The sequence below is a fragment of the Tachyglossus aculeatus genome, chromosome 27 (genome assembly GCF_015852505.1).
Source record: "Tachyglossus aculeatus isolate mTacAcu1 chromosome 27, mTacAcu1.pri, whole genome shotgun sequence".
Lineage (NCBI taxonomy): Eukaryota > Metazoa > Chordata > Mammalia > Monotremata > Tachyglossidae > Tachyglossus > Tachyglossus aculeatus.
This window is the reverse complement of record NC_052092.1, coordinates 4,597,726-4,614,835: the sequence shown is the minus strand read 5'-3', so window position 1 is coordinate 4,614,835 and position 17,110 is coordinate 4,597,726. Positions and strand designations below refer to the sequence as shown.

The 17,110-nt window shown below is 48.8% G+C and overlaps 1 protein-coding gene across 2 annotated transcripts in view; it reads right to left on the bottom strand.

Annotated features, from left to right (window-relative positions):
• LOC119946490 (activating transcription factor 7 interacting protein) overlaps nt 1-16,822 on the bottom strand; it is a 69,124-nt gene extending 52,302 nt beyond the window's left edge. Inside the window, exon 1 of one of the 2 annotated variants that reach the window (XM_038767826.1) lies at nt 16,775-16,822. The gene's annotated coding sequence lies outside the window, so the exon portion shown is untranslated. Of the gene's footprint in view, nt 1-15,812; nt 15,907-16,774 lie in introns of those variants that run through there. The other variant, XM_038767828.1, reaches the window with a different exon arrangement.
• Nucleotides 16,823-17,110: the final 288 nt, after the last annotated feature.

The following is a 17,110-nucleotide window of genomic DNA, read 5'->3' as shown; positions in this document are numbered from 1 at the left end:
CGGGGAAGAAAAAACAGGCCACGGAAATGAACATTCAGCTGTCTCCACGAGGACTCCTGATTGAAAGAGCTCTAGCACCCTGCTTAGGAGAAAGGCCAGAAGGAAACAAAAAAAAAAGCGCTCCTCTGTGGGCCAACTAGTTCGCCAGGCCATGCAGAAATTTCAGCAAAAGAGTGGGTTTGCTTACCTGCAGAGAGAAAGAGAGAGAGAGACAGAGAAAGAGAGAGCTGAATATTGCGCACACGACTTCCTCTTCGGTGTAAATCGGATCCTTGGTGCATTTATATAAACCTCAAAAACAATTCTCCAGGTCGGCCATCTTGAGCCTCAAAGTTGTGTCTGGTTCTGCCTCGTGCACAGACGGCCCCCGCGGACCGGGCGGCAGGAGGGGGCTGAGGAGCTGCTCCTGCAGCTGCTGCTGTTGTGGCTACACTGTTGTCCAGAGGGTGGTCCATACCTGCTAAGTCATGTGTGCTGAAATCGCTGCCCACCTAACCGCTCCAGAAGAGGACCGGGGTGGGGAAGCCGGCTCACTGCAACCGGCCCGGCCCTGCCACGGAGCGGCTGTTGCAACGGAAAACACCTAGAATCGGAAGGACTCTTTGTACTGCTATCGGGGTGGCCAACTCGCAAATCTGCGGCAACTGTGTGAGGGCTGGGGGTGAGGGGAAGGGAGGCACCTCCCACATAGCCCACGGTGGGACTCTGTCAGGCGTCCCTCTCTCCAGGGCAAGCCCGGGGGTCGGCTGCTGTCGGGGGCTGGACTGGGGCTCCCCGACTCTCCAGACGGGCCCACCCGCTCAACGCCCACAGCCTGGAGTCTCGCTCCTCCCTCCGGGTTCCACTAGCTCCATCCTGTCTGTCCAGAGGGTGGAATTCTTGCACATTCCCGACGGAAAAGTCCATGACGCGTGTTCGCTGCTGCTGCCGGGGCAGAGGCAGACTGCAGTTCCAGCAAGCTGGAGCCAGCAAGGAAAATTTACATAAGGCAGCCAGCCCTCCTCATCTCATGTCTAGCCTACAACAGGATACTGCTGAGGAAATCTCCATTTTCCTTTTTTCCCCCCCTCTTTATGAGCCTGATAGGGATGACAGGTTCTAGAATAGGCCATCATTTCGTTAGTTGTTTACTAACGATCTATGTTCAAGTTCTATGAATCTGTCAGCTGTGTGACCTTGGGCAAGTCACTTAACTTCTCTGTGCCTCAGTTCCCTCATCTGTAAAATGGGGATGAAGACTGTGAGCCCCACGTGGGACAACCTGATCACCTTGTATCCTCCCCAACGCTTAGAACAGTGCTTTGCACATAGTAAGCGCTTAACAAATGCCATCCTTATTATTAGTATTAAGTTCCGGATAAGGAAAAAAACGTTTTCAAATAAGACTTAAAACTCCCAAAGAATAGTAAACATAAAATATTTTAAAGTGATTTACGCTAAGGCGCCGACTCTCCAGTCCACTGCAGAACAGGTCAATTACTTAATGATTTAATGGGGAAAAAAATGTATATATGTGCATATATATGTTGGCTGTTAGTTTTCTCACCAAGACATTTGAAACCTAAATCCTGGATTCTTCATGCGGAAGGGGAGGTGTTTGGGGGTGCCGTTTCCTACAGCCGTCCTCAGCCGCAAACAACTCAGCCTCGCCAGCTACAACTCCCTACCAGAAACACCCAGAAAGTACACTCAATTTGTGTGAGTTGGCAGGGAGGAGGGGAGTGAAAAATCTTTCTGCCAACAGTCTGAGAGATCACGCCTTCAGAACCAAGATCGAAAGCTAATTCAATCAATCAAATCAATTGTACTTTTGACTACATGCAGAACACCGTACTAAGCGCTTAGGAGAGGACAATACAACAGAGTTGGTGGACACATTCCCTGCCCACAAGGAGCTTCCGATCTACATCCCTTGTATCTTGAAAGACAATCTAACCTTTCCTGCCCTGAAATACATTTCTTCTTGTCCACTGTCAGTCAGGCCTGGGTGCTTATTGACTGCTTCCTTTCTGCAGAACACTGTGCGAAGCCCTTGGCTGAGGACTGTACAGCAGAGTTGGTAGGCGCAATCCCTGCCCGCAAAAAGCTTAGTCACTCTCCCAACCACTGCTGCTGCTATTTTACTTGTACATATTTACTATTCTATTTATTTTGTTAATGATGTGCATATAGCTTTAATTCTCTCTGTTCTGATAATTTTGACACCTGTCTACATGTTTTGTAGTCTGTCTCCCCCTTCTAGAGCGCTCAATGAATACGACTGAATGAATGAATGAATGAATGAATTTTTGCTACTATTCCTGCTACTAAGACTTAAAAATAATTGTGGTATTTGGTAAGGGCTTACAATGTGCCAAGCCCTATGCTAAGTGCTGAGTTAGATTTATGGTCATTAGATCCCTTGTGTGGCTCACAGTCTAAGTAGGAGGGAGTATAGGTATTGACTTCCCATTTTGCAGATGAGGAACTGAGGCCCAGAAGTCAAGGGACTTGCCCAAGGTCACAGAGCAGATAAATCACGGAACTGGGATTAGAACCCAGGTCCTTCTAACTCCGAGGCCCGAGCTCTATCGACTAGGCCGTGCTGCACCCTGCTTTCTGTCCGCGGCCCCCCTATTTCTGAGCGAGGCAGACAGATTTGGATCCAATCGACGTGGGCGGGGTGGTGGGGATTTGGACTAAGGCTACTGTGTAACTGGTAGATAATCTAACTGGTTGAGAAGAGGGGTAGGAGACGTAAATGAATGGCAAGTCATTTTTCCCTTTCTCATTTCCCTATGAAAAGAAAGAAAAAAAGAAGAGGGGAAAGGCACCTCGGACAAAAAGCAGGCGCCGGAATGTAATATAACTGATTGAGAAGCAAATGACGTTAAGAGCTTGTGACAATGTGTTTAATTTTCCATATTACCTCTAATTAGATTTTCGTTTGCCATCCTTAGTGCACCCAAGAGGAAGGCAGGTGGCCCCGACCAGCTGAGGGATTCAACTCCCTAGGCAAGGCCCCACTGGGGATTAAGCCTACTGTGGATTTGGGGGGGTTTCTGTACAACTGGTGGCCCTGAAGCTGCCCGTGGTTTCTGGCTGCGGTGTTTTGTCTCCCGTCTGCGGGGACAGGCCCCCACAGGAGGCAGGGGACGGGGAGCAGGCTGCCTGGGATTTGGGTCTTACCAACCCTCTATTGTACTGGCCCGAACACTTAGGCTAGCTCTCTGCACTCGGTTTTTGCTCAATAAATACCACTGATGGAAAGGTTTTGAAAACGTGAGACGTTTAAATCAAACCTTATCTTTCTGCCATCCTGAGGCCCATTTCAAACCTGAGCATTTCTTCTCATTCATAGTGCTCCAATGTGGCCTTTTTGCTACGATAAACAATGATGTCCCTTTGAATTTTTTTTTGGCTTCGTCATGCCTTTATTCTGTAAGCTTCTTGAAGGCAAGGACGGTTTCTCATTCCACTCCTCGCAACTTCCAAGCACCCAATACAGAGTCCTGCACAAGAGGCCCTTGAGGAACAATTACATGGGCAAAGACGGCGTTGGCAATTCCGGGAAAGTACCGAAGAAGAAACTCACGAGATGCTGACGTTCATGTGACCCTTCTGTTAATGCCAGTGTGGGGAAGGGAGGCTGCCAGGACCTCATTAGAGCTCAACGGATCTTGGGTCTCCAGACTTTACATGTGGGGTGGAGAAATTGAAATGGGACTGTGGAAATTAAAACACTGATAGCTTTATGAAATTGATGCTATATAAATTAGACAGAAAGAAAAAATAAATCCAGGAAGTGGGACAATCTTAGATTTTACCAGATTTTACCAGCAGAAAGAGACACTCTCTCTCGCTCTCTCATCTACAGGACGGGATCCAAAAAATATGTAACCTCCCCCTCTAGACTGTAAGCTCATTATGGGCAAGGAATGTGTCTGCTAACTCCATCGCACTGTACCTTCCCAAGCACTCAGTAGAGTGCTCTGCACATAGCAAGTGTTCAGTAACCCAGCACTTATGTCTCTATCCTTACACTATGCTTCCCCTAATTGTAATTTACTTTAATGTGTTTTTCTCCCCTGCTAGACTGTAGGCTCTATGCGGGCAGGGGTTGCATCTACCAAACTTTATTGCCCTGTACTCTCCCAAGAGCTTGGCGTGTTCTGCTCAGAGTAAGCACCCACTAGTTACTGTTGACTGGTCAACTGATCATCAGCGGATGTATAAGGAGGAGAGAAAAAGGGGCAATAGGTTTAGAGGGAGGAAGAGGCATTCACTCAGAGAGTGAGACGATTAATCTCAGGGCCCAATTTGTCCACTGGCAACAAAATGACCATTTGAGTCACCCTCTGCAGGTCCCCTGACCCTTCTCTGAGGAATTGGGGTGGATGGAAGTGAAAGGGCTATGCCCTCCTCTTCACTCCTTCATCTCTCCCCTGAAGGCTTCTGTCATTACACCTTGTTTTTTCCTCGCCCCAACTGCCAAGGTGGCAATAGGTGGAATTCACCGGGACCACCTTTGCCCCATCAGTCAACAAGTCAATGGTATTTACTGAGCGCTTACTGTGTGCACAGTACTAGTCTGAGTGCCTGCACCCCTCCCGGTACATTTGCTGCCTGGGAGCCAATATGCCCGTGGAGATGGCAAAACTTTCCTATACATACGGTGGCGAAAAGTCACGATGGAAAGAGGCATATGGAAGATGGAACAATGTTGGCAGAAGGCGAAACACTAGTCAAACCTGGGGATTCTCCAGAAATAGGATCGGGAAACTGAGCTCCTCGCCCCAGTTCCTCAACTCCCCACCTCCGGTGGCCCCCCAAAACGGATCCTGCCCACAGTCATAAATGCAGTCATTTTTTGTGTTTCCTCTATCCTACTCTACTCTTATGCCCCCTCCCCCAGTCACCCACTTCTGTATCTTCTCTTCCCTCACCTCCTCTATTCCTCCTACATCTCCTTCCCTCCTTCCCCGAAGAATGAGGCAGATGAAATGGATCCAACGGCGGTGATGGGAGAGTTGAAGAAATGCCTGGGACTGTATTGGCAGGCCCCCCCCAAAACTGCAAAAGCACTGAAGAGCAGAAATGAGCAATTCCTGGGAAAAGCATGCAACCTATCGTTACAAATGGCGACAGTACTAGAAGATTGGCAGAATGCCAATCCGACTTCCATTGCCTGGAAAGGTTCCAAATGGGTCCCCCAATGAAGTGTGAAGGAGTTGGGGTAAAGATGAAAGACAGCCTTCTTCATTTGTCAAGTGGAAAACACTGGAATTCAGCTCATCAAGAATTTGCATCAACCGATTTACTGACATTACTGAGGACCATAATGGGTCCCTGGGGGGAAAATTAGGGGTGTAGAAGAAAACTGAGGGATGTGAGATGGGATGTTCATTATCATTAAGATTAAACGTCAAGATAACCAAACACACACAAAACTAACCAAACAGCTAAGGAAACTTCCCTTCCGGAGTCAGAATCCTGGAGCAGGATGGATCACCGGTCTGATCACCTCATGGGATATTTTATACGCCTAACACCAACCACCAGAACCGGGCCCTTCAGAGATTCAAGACGTGAGGGGGAATAAGGATTTTATGGTTCGTTACGAAAGACATCTGTTTGGAAAGACACTATATCCACGTGACCTTGTTATAGCACTTCTTAGTACGGCATTTTCTTACTTCCTTGTAGATTATTCTAGCTACCTCAGCACTTACCCTGTGCCAAGCACTAAACTCAGCCCTGAGGCAGAACCTACTCCCAATGCACTGATTGTGATAAGCGCTGATTATGTACAAGTCTTGGGACTACTCCCCACTCAGGAAGGGGTTACAGTTGATAGGATGGCCTCCTGACAGGGTTGGGGGGGGGGGGGGCGCGTGGCTATTACATAACTCCTTCTAGACTGGAAGCTCCCCTGGGGGTGAAGTCTCTGGCCTGCTGGGGGTGGGGGGGCTGCAGCTGCAATGGGGCCTCCCACCTCCTCCGGCAGAGGCGGGAGACAAAGGAAAAAGGAAGAAACAAAGGAAAGACAATATGCCTGCCCTCTCCCAGGTGGGCACCCCCCTCCCCACCCCACGGCCCTTCAAGGGGAATCAACTTAAGGTGGAAGTCTTTTAAGGTGGAACCGGAAGCCCGCCAGTTCGGTCAACCCCAGAGCAGAACCCAGTAACTGGGGTGGGAGCACATGGGGGAAGGGGGCGGGGACAGAGCACCGTATTTGGCGAGGAGAAATGATTTTTCCACTCTCGAGCAACAGGCCTTTGTGGCTTTGTCTTTAACATTTGGGTGGCTTCAGAGCAACAACTACGAGTGCATACACACACACAAGCTGCCACTGAACAAATCCCTCCGGAGTTGGTGGAGGGCAGTGCTGATTTATCAAATAAATCCCTGGATACAAAATTTGATCCACCATGCTCTCTCGTGTTCACACCTCCGTTTGGGAATCAACGAATGGCTCCCGCTTCTTAAGGGAATGCAAGGGAAAGTTCACCTGGAGTGAATTCGAAAGGAAAGGTTTATCTGTCCTGTGTGCGATTCGCTGTTTGGTGAACGTTGAGTATGCCCGGATACCATCTGCAACTCATCTGAATATTAATTAGCCCAGATGTGCCCTTCCCAACATGGGCGGGGACCTCCATTATACAGAAATGGTATGCGGAAATCAGGATATAAGCAGGCGTCGGTGGAATTGCTTTGAGTCTTTATGAGTCTATGGCATTTTTTCATTCCTCTGAAAGAACTAGACCGGCGCACAGACTCTTGAATTCACTTCCAATATTAACTCACTTCCACTTCTTTATTTCTATGAATGCCCATCTCCCCTGCTAGACTGTAAGCTCTTTGTGGGTAGGGAACATGTCTACCGACTCCATTCTAGACCTCTCCCAAGCGCTCAGTACGATGCCTTGCACACGGGAAGCCCTCAATAAATACAGCTGATTGGTTCCAATGCAAAATGCTTCCTGTTCCTTTCATTCAATCGCATTTATTGAGCGCTTACTGTGTGCAAAACACTGTACTAAGCGCTTAGGCGAGTACAATACGACAATAAACAGACACAATCCCTGCCCACAACAAGCTTTCCTTCCACCTGACCACGATCCTCCAGGACCAAAAAACGTGTGTGTGTGGGGGTTTGTACGGGCCGAACCCCAAGTTACTCTCGGGGTACAAGTGGTTGTCAGTACCACTCTAAATGGACACAGGACGACATAAAATGGTTTGACGACTTGGGAAATCGCAAATTGGTGGGGGTTTTGGAGATCTTTTTTAAACAAATAACGTACGACCTCCATGGCCAACTGGTCCAGGCCACCTCGGCCCCAGAGCGGTCCTCACTGATTGAAAATCCAGAGGCTAGAAGTTTCTGGGCCCTAAGGACTCGACTTCTCCATTCAATGGCCCAAGCGAAATGGCCAAACCGAATCGAAAAATTTGAGGTAAGATTTAGGGAGGAGCTGGGGGTGGGGGGGTGGGGAGAGGTTAACCTACATTTTTATTCTGAAATCAATGGGGTTTGAGCCCCCAGAATTCCCCACTCGGATACAATCTACCACTGAATTACCCTTCCCCTAGTAGCAAGGCGGTTTCCCTAGTGTCTAAACAAATCTCTCAAGTTGAAGATTTGTTCCTATAAAAAACCCCTAAAAAAATTGGGGTTTTTTTATTATAATACCATAGATACAATCTACTAGGTTGCCCAGACTCCTATGAAAACGCTGTTTCTTAAACCGACCCTGATCATTACTTCCTAACCTCTAAAACGGAACCCGTCCATCAATCCACGGTAGTTACTGAGCTCCTACCGTGTGCAGAGCACTGTACTAAGTGCTTGGAAGAGTACAAGGCAACCAAGAAACCCCAAAATGAGCATGAACCGAGGTCAACAAGGTCAAACGGGCCATTTTGGTCTGGGTTCGAGTAACTCCATTTCCACCTCTCATCATCATCAATCGTATGTATTGAGCGCTTACTGTGCGCAGAGCACCGTACTAAGCGCTTGGGAAGTACAAGTTGGCAACATACAGAGACAGTCCCTACCCAACAGTGGGCTCACAGTCTATTCATTCGATCGCATTTGTTGAGCACTTACTGTGTGCGGAGCACTGTACTAAGTACTGAGGATGAACCAGCGTGGACATGAAGAATTGACACTTCCCTAACCTTTGACCTCGCCTGCCCAGCTGCTCTCCAAAGCTACAGATAAAAGCACCCCCACTCCTCCAGAAAGCACATTAACCCCGAGTGGGGGAAGGGATCCCTTTTCTGCTGTACATACTTTTGAAAATCACCCCGCCCGGGGATAAATTCACCCCGCAAATATTCGAAGCATTTTTTTTAGCCTGTCTGGCGAGGAGGAGAGGTGGTCCCTTACCTGGGGCTGGGCGGTGGACGTGACCGGGTGATGGGGCCCAGTCGGGCTAAGCCGCCTCAGGGAGCGCTTCGTCAGCCATTTTGAGACAGTCCACTGTCTCCGTTGCACTGGAAGGGGATGAAAATGGCTGCCCCGGGCCTTGGAAAGCCTCCCTTCCTCTCTCCCTCCTTCCTCCCTCCCTCCGGGGATGGGGCTGGGAATGGGCAGAGCTCTGAGGCAGAGCCCCTCCTACTCGGCCCTCCTGCGGGCAGCGGCCTGGCCTCTGAGGCCCAAGTCGTGGCAGCTGCGAAGGCGAAGGCGAGGGCGGCCTCCTTGGGGCTGAGAGGAGGCACGGAGAGGAAACGTGCCGAGCAGGAGGGCGGGCTGGGGGTGGCCCGAGGCTCTCGGGCGGGCGAGGGATCCTTCCAGATCCTGGGAGACTCCCGCTCCATGTCACACATTAGCGGCTGCTCGGAGGCCGAGGCAAATCCCACGGAAGAGGCAGGCAGGCAGGCAGGCCAGCAAACAGGAGGGAAGAGGCTCAGGGAATAAAGCCCCCCCCCACATCAATCCATCACACTCACCCTCTATCATCCAGGGGGAGGATAAATAAATAATTCAAATTCTAGTGGTGATGAATGGAAATGGGAAACCCTCTCCTGAGGGGCAAAAAACCAAGACCCCTCTCTGAGTGTGAGGAGGGGGTCCCGGGTTAAAAGGCAGTGGCTAATTAAGGATTCAAAAATGGGGGGGTTCTGTAAGAGCGGCTGGACGTGGGCCAGTGACGCCACCCATTGCAGGGGTTGTTGCCCGGGTGGTCTCCCCAGCTCCCTGGGGCCCAGATTCCCACCCCCAATGCTCACAGACGTGGGGCCTGCTGGGTGGGCTGCGCTGGATGGGGGCATCCACGCTCCCTGCCCCTCCGGGAGCCCGGCTGGGTGGTCTTGAGGGATGCCCAAGCAGGAGGGCGCAGGTAACTCACTCTCCGGCTGCAGGGGGGTGGGGGGGTGGCTTATACTCTACCATTTCTAATTAATTTTACTGTCCGTCTCTCTGCCGCAGACTGCAAGCTCGATGAGGGCAGGGAACATCTACTAATTCTGCTATACTGTCCTCTCCCAGATGCTTAGTACAGTCCTCTGCTCATGGTAATAATAACTGTGGTATTTAAGCGCTTACTATGTGTCAGGCACTGTTCTAAGCGCTGGGGGGAGATGCAAGATAATCGGGTTGGACACAGTCCCTGCTCCCTGTAGGGCTTGTAGTCTTAATCCCCATTTTACAGATGAGGGAGCTGAGGCCCATAGAGGTGAAGTGATTTGCCCAAGGTCATTCAGCAGACAAGCGGAGGAGGCGGGATTCGAACTCAGGTCCTTCTGACCCCCAGGCCCGTGCCCTATCCAATAGGACATGCTGCTTCTACCACTGATTGATTGACTGATACTCACAGCACCCGACTTTCCGTCACCATGGCTACCGGCCCAGGGGTGACAAAGGATTGATCAATCTGTCAGCAGTACTTATCGAGCGCTTTCTGTGTGCACAGCACTGCACTGTGTGCTTAGGAAAGCTCAAGACAGTACAGTTGATAGATACGTTCCCTGCCCACGAGGAATCACAGTCTATAGCAGAGAGACCGACAGTAAAATAAATTAGTGATAGGGAAAACGGCTGACTATAAAACTACGGACATAGGTGCTGTGGGATGGGGGAGAATCAAAATTAATCAGTCAGTCATATTTATTAAGCACTAAAGGCAGGACACTGTACTAAACACTTGGGAGAGTGAAATACAACAGAGTTGGTAGACACGGTCTCTGCCCACGAGGAGCTTACAGTCTAGTGGGGGAGACAATCAGTAAAATAAATAAAAGTATCAAAAGATCCAGGCCATGGCTGCTGGGAAGCTATTTGGCCGCTCAGGATTCACTGTGCTACACACGTCTGATGACTCAGTGTAGGGGAATCTTGGTGTTTATTTACAAAGCTGTCCAAATTTCCTAGGAACAGCACCCTATATTATAATAATAATAATAATAATAATTGTGGTATTTGTTAAGCACTTATTAAATGCCAAGAACTGTTCTAAGCGCTGGGATATATACAAGATAATCAGGTCCCACATGGGACTCACAGTCTAAATAAGAAAAACGTCAACCCGTTTTTGGAGATCAGTTTCAGATAGGAAGCAATGTGGCCTAGTGGAAAGAGCCCCGATTTGGGAGTCAGAGGACCTGGGTTCTAATCCTGACTCCGCTACTTGTCTGCTGAATCCCCATTTTTCATTCATTCATTCCATCGTATTTATTAAGCGCTTACTGTGTGCAGAGCACTGTACTAAGCACTCGGGAAGTACAAGTTGGCAACATATAGAGTGGTCCCTACCCAACAACGGGCTCACAGTCTAGAAGGGGGAGACAGACAACAAAACAAAACATGTGGACGGGTGTCAAGTCGTCAGGATAAATAGAATTAAAGCTAAATGCACATCATTAACAAAACAGAATAGTAAATATGTACAAGTAAAATAAATAAATCTGTACAAACATATATACTGGTGCTGTGGGGAGGGGAAGGAGGTAGGGCGGGGGGTGGGGAGGAGGAGAGGAAAAAGGGGGCTCAGTCTCATTTTGGCAGATGAGAAAACTGAAGTCCAGAAAACAGAAGTGATTTGCCCAAAGTCACACAGCAGAGACGTGGCAGGGCCAGGATTAGACACAGGTCCTCTGACACCAGGCCCTTTCCACTAGGTCACATTGCTTCTCATGCTGCCCTACATGATGATTACAACAATAACTGTGATGTCTGTTAAGCATTTACTACAGTGCTTAAACTTAGAACCAGAGGACGGAAATAAAGGTTATAGGAAATCTTCAGTTATTCTAGATTTACAGGGCTCACTGCAAGGGCTGAAATTTTTCTGCCTTTGGATAGAAAAAAACAACCACACCGCTAATCCATAATAATTCAGAGATGGCTACAGAGTACTTGAATACACCAACTGCCCGAAACAAAGCCCTCACTCAAAGATTTGTAAGAATACTGCCGATGTACTGTATTTTTCTCATGAATCCAATGCAGGTTTTCTGCATATACCACACTCTGCTTCTAGAGGTATATGACCTGTGCTTCTTTACTGCATCTGATGCATATGATTTGAATATTCTACTAGGCTTATTAAAAAAACTTATGAATCAATAGAAAAGATCTTACACAACTCACACTCCCCCACTAGACTGAAAGCTCCTGGTGGGCAGTGATCGCATCTATCGACTCTACTGTACCATCCCAAGTGCTTAGCACAGTGCGCTGCACACGGTAAGTACCCAACAAACACCGCTGATTATACAACCCATTAGATTGTCAATGCCTTGAAGTTGGGAATGATGCTTTTACTCTTACTGTTTGCTCCTGAGCGCCTAGTGCAGTGTCCTGAACGCAGCAGTCGCTCAATAAACTTGGGAAGCACTGCTCGTCAACCCGTTTTTCGAGATCAAGTTTCAGTTACGAGGCAACGTGGCCTGGCGGAAAGAGCCCGGCTTTGGGACTCAGAGGACCTGGGTTCTAATCCTGACTCCGCCACTGGTCTGCTGCGTGATCTTGGGCCAGTCACGTCACTCGGCCTCAGTTACCTCATCTATAAAATGGGGATTAAGACTTGGAGCCCCACGTGGGACAGGGATTGGGTCCAACCCTGTATCTACTCCAGTACAGTGCCTGGCACGTAGTAAGCACTTAACAAATGTTGTTTAAAACAATAGATAAGCTGGTGGACAAAGAAGCCAGAATGAGCAGACTGTGCCAGGGTGTTATTCCTTTCCTGGGTGGGCACTGCCCACCGCTTCCCTGCCCTTCTAGGGTTCGCAGAGCGCTTTGGGGCCAGTGGAAAACGTTCGTATGGAAGAGGGAAGGGTCTCCAGGAGGTGAGACACGTAACTATTTCCCATATGTCCAAATTCCACCTCCGCTCTCTGGGGATGGGCCGAGCCGTTCCTGTCGCCTGCCCCAACGTAGGCCGCTGCACTCGGTGGGAAAGCCCGCTAGGCAGTATATTCCAGGGGAACCTTTTCCCTGACATTAAAAAGCAGCAGTGTGGCCCAGTGGCTAGAGCCTAGGCCTGGGATTCAGAAATTCACGCATTCTAATCCCAGCTCCCCCTCTCATCTGCTGGGTGACCTTGGGCAAGTCACTTCACTTCCCTGGGTCTTAGTGACCACAGTTGGGAAAATGGGAATTAAGACTGGAGTCCCAGGTGGGACAGGGATTAGTCTGGCACAAAGTAAACGCTTAACAAATACCAAAAAAAAAAAAAGGGGGGGACTCTGCTCACTCAATCAATGGTATTTACTGAGCACTTACTCCGTGCAGAGCACTGTACTGACTGCTTGGTTGAGTCCAATACAGTTACTAGACACAATGCCTGCCTTCAAGGAGCTGACAGTCTATTGGATGCACAGCAATGTACTGAGCATTTGGGAGAGTCCAACAGCTAGGAAACACACTCTTCCCTCGAGGAGCTTATGGTCTAGACGCTATTTATCTAGAATCAACAGTTACAATAGTGAAACCACAACTTAAAAGAGAAACATGGCGAAAATGCAACCTTTTATTTTTTTTTAAAAAAGCTACAAATCTGTTCTTCCACGCTAATTTGGCCATTTAAAACACCAAGAACAACAGAATACGGGGTAGCTGGAATCGCAGGAAAATTACCATCCAATGAGTTTCCCACACCACAGGTCACATTCATATTCCCAATCAGAGCCCAAGTTTTCCTCCCCTAAACCAGTTAGAAAATGGCTCAAAAGGAAACTGCCGAACTTCCCAAGGCCGGAGCACAAGATGAAGGCAGGCTCATTTGGAAGAATCCAAATTTGGAAGAAGACAGATAAGTCCTTTTTTAATGGTATCTGTTAAGTGCTTACTATGTGCCAAGCACTGTACCAAGTGCTGGGTAATTACAAGTAAATCCGGTTGGACAGTCCCTGTCCCACATGGGGCTCACAGTCTTCATCCCCGTTTTTTCAGATGAGGAAACCGAAGCACAGAGAAGTGAAGCAGCGTGGTCTTGTGGTTAGACCTGGGTTCTAATTCCGGCTCTGCCACTTGTCTGCTGTGTGACCCTGGGCAAGTCGCTTAACTTCCCTGGGCCTCGGCTTCCCCAACGGTAAAATGGGGATTAAGACTGTGAGCCCCATGAGGGATTGGGGCTGTGTCCAACCCAATTATCTTGTATCTACCCCAGCACTTAGTACAGTGCCTGCCACATAGTAAGCGCTTAAACAAACGCTACAATTATTACTATTTCCATCAATAATAAAAATAATAATGAAATGGGGGAGGGGTGCACATTGCGAGGTGCAGACAAAATAATGGGAGCGTGTTGATTTATAACAAAGACATATCAATTACCTTGGTTTTTATAAAATCGTTCCCAAATTTTAGCAGTCGCATCTGTTCGGATGGAAGAGAAAAACTGGGGTAGCAGATTTTCCCATCGAGGCGCCCAAAAACCACTTGGCGTTAAATGACACTAGCTTCCACGCACAGCAGTGAAGATCATTTTCAGGGAGGCCCGTAACATACTAGGCAAAGCCCTTTCAAAAATGCATCCAACAGTCTCCCCAGAGTCCCCAGATCTCCTCTTAACAAAGGCGCAGAAATGCAAAACTGGCGCAATAATAAATGCGGTAAAGATTTCCGATGATTTCCACCCCAGCTCCTCGGGAGGCAGGTGGGGTGTGCGGTAGTCTGTCCCATAAATTCAATACGGTATTCAGGGCACGTGTCACCACCCAATTCCAAACGTAAGGCCTAGATTTACACCGAAACTACCTAAGGCTTCAGGGAAAGAGAAAAGGAATTTTTACTCCCTTTTCTTCCTCCTGTTGGACGTTAACGGAGAATATGCAACAGGAAAAACTGACACTTCTCATCGGTTCAACGGCTTGAAGTAATGCTTGGACGTATTTTTCTGACGCTGAGCAGTATGACGGGTCTAAATTAAGCAGTTTAAAGGCAATCTTAAAATGCTTATAATCTGGAATAAATTTGGTATGGCCATCAGATAAACTAGCTAAGGGTACTAGGTAACTAGTCTATCGATTATGTATACAGAAGCAGCGTGGCTCAGTGGAAAGAGCACGGGCTTTGGAGTCAGAGGTCACGGGTTCAAATCCCGGCTCCACCAACTGTCAATCAATCAATCAATCGTATTTATTGAGCGCTTACTGTGTGCAGAGCACTGTACTAAGCGCTTGGGAAGTACAAGTTGGCAACATATAGAGACGGTCCCTACCCAACAGTGGGCTGACAGCTGTGACACTTTGGGCAAGTCACTTCACTTCCCTGGGCCTCAGTTACCTCACCTGTAAAATGGGGATGAAGACTGTGAGCCCCCTGTGGGACAACCTTATCACCTTGTAACCTCCCCAGCGCTTAGAACAGTGCCTTGCACATAGTAAGCACTTAATAAATGCCATCATCATTATTATTATTACTATACCATCTAGAAATATATCTTTTCAAATAAGCTACCGATTTAGAGTCAGAACTACCATCATTCCCTATAAATTTTCCAAAATTTCAATCTAGAAAAAAAGAGATGTTTCAAATTCCCCCTCTAACACGACCTCTATGAAGATTTAAGATACAAAAGATAAAGACATCAAATACACAGCTGTTTCCTAGAAATGCAGGGCTTACTTCAAATTCTAGAAAAAGAGATGTTTCAAATTCCCTCTCTACATGACCTCTATGACAATTTAAGATAAAAACATCGAATACAACTGCTATTTCCTAGAAACACAGGGCTTACTTCAAAATCTAGTAAAAGAGACGTTTCAAATTCCCCCTCTAAAACGACCTCTATGACAATTTAAGATAAGAACATCGAATACAACGGCTATTTCCTAGAAACACAGGAATTACTTCAAAATCTAGAAAAAGAGATGTTTCAAATACCCTTCCTAAAATGACCTCTATGACAATTTAAGATAAAAACATCGAATACAGTGGCTATTTCCTAGAAACACAGGGGTTACTTCCAAATCCAGGAAAACAGATGTTTCAAATACCCTTTCTAAAATGACCTCTATGACAATTTAAGATAAAAACATCGAATACAGTGGCTATTTCCTAGAAACACAGGGGTTACTTCCAAATCTAGGAAAAGAGATGTTTCAAATACCCTTTCTAAAACGACCTCTATGACAATTTAAGATAAAAACATCGAATGCAACAGCTATTTCCTGGAAATACAGGGCCTCCTTCGAAATCTAGAAAAAGAGGCGTTTCAAATACCCCCTCTGAAATGACCTCTAGGAGCTTAGAACAGTGTTTGGCACATAGTAAGCACTTAACAAATGCCACCATCATCATTTCAGATAAAAACATCAGATGCAACGGCTCTTTCCTAGAAATGCAGGGGCTGGCTTCAAAATGATTAAATTCCACTGACCTCAAGAAGAGAAAGGCCCAGTCGAGGCAGTGGAGGCTTTCGGATTCATTTCTGGCCACCAGAAACCGAGTTAAGAAAGCAGCACGAAGCCTCTCGAAATTCCTCAAAAATTAAAAAAAAAGGGGCAGCGCTGCGGGGGCCACGTGACAGCTTTCCTAAGAGTGTGCATGTTTTAAAGGGATAATGAAGCGAGCCTTAGAGGGGGGGCCACATAATAGAGTCAAGGGCCCACTGTTGGGTAGTGACTGTCTCTATATGTTGCCAATTTGTACTTCCCAAGCGCTTAGTACAGTGCTCTGCACATAGTAGGCGCTCAATAAATACGATTGATGATGATGATCAGCCTTGCAGGGAGGCAATATGGTGGATTTAGGTTAGCCCGCCAATCCGGGGAAGTTTGCCGGCTATAATTAAAAGCAGAAAAAAAAAAAACAAACTGCGTATTTGTGCTTGTTGGCTTTCAGGGTTTGGGTAACAAATGTCTGCAGCATGCAAAACGTCCGGGGCCTGCTGTGAAGGGGGGAAGGGCTACTCCTGCAGGGTTGCATTTAAAGATGCAGTGGTGCAACGGGGGTTGAGGGGCTGGGCCACCGATGCATTAACGGCGCCCTGCCAGGGGGCTGAGGGATAAACAATGGGGGGGGGGGGAGGGTAAATCTAGAACCCACAAATGGCGGCGGCTGCCTCCGCGCATGCGCAGCCACCGCCCCGCCGGCTGCACCACTGCAGCGGCCCCCGCGCCGTCACGTGCTCCCATGCAGCGCCGCCACTGCGCAGGCGCACTGGCGGCTCCCGGCCATGATGGGGTGGGGGGAGGGGTTTCCCCTCAGCTGAGGGGACCGGTTCACGGCGGCCGGGACCGAGGATTTGGGGGGGGGGGGGTGTATTGGCGGGGGGGGTGTCGCGAGCTCCTCCTCTTCTTCCCACCCCGCCCACGCGCCGCCGCCGCCGCCCGTTCCGACCTGGCCGCCTCAGTCCCGCGCGCGCGCTCTCCGGCCTCGGCGCCTCCTCCTCCTCCTCCGCAGATTCAAAAACAACCCCGCTCGGGCCCTGCACGCGCGGGCCGTTATGCAAATGAAGGGGGCGGAGCTCCCAGGCCCCGCCCCCCGCCCCGGGCGGCCAGCCACTAGGAGGCGCGGGGGGTCCGGCGGCCATGCAAATCGCGCTGTTTTTATTTAAATGAGGCGGCCGTCGGGCCCCGCCCCCTCGCGCCCCGGAACGTGACTGGAAGCCGCGGGGGGGCGCCCCTCCCCCCGGAAGCGCCTGCGAGGCCGCATGAGGGCAGCCCTCAAAGATGG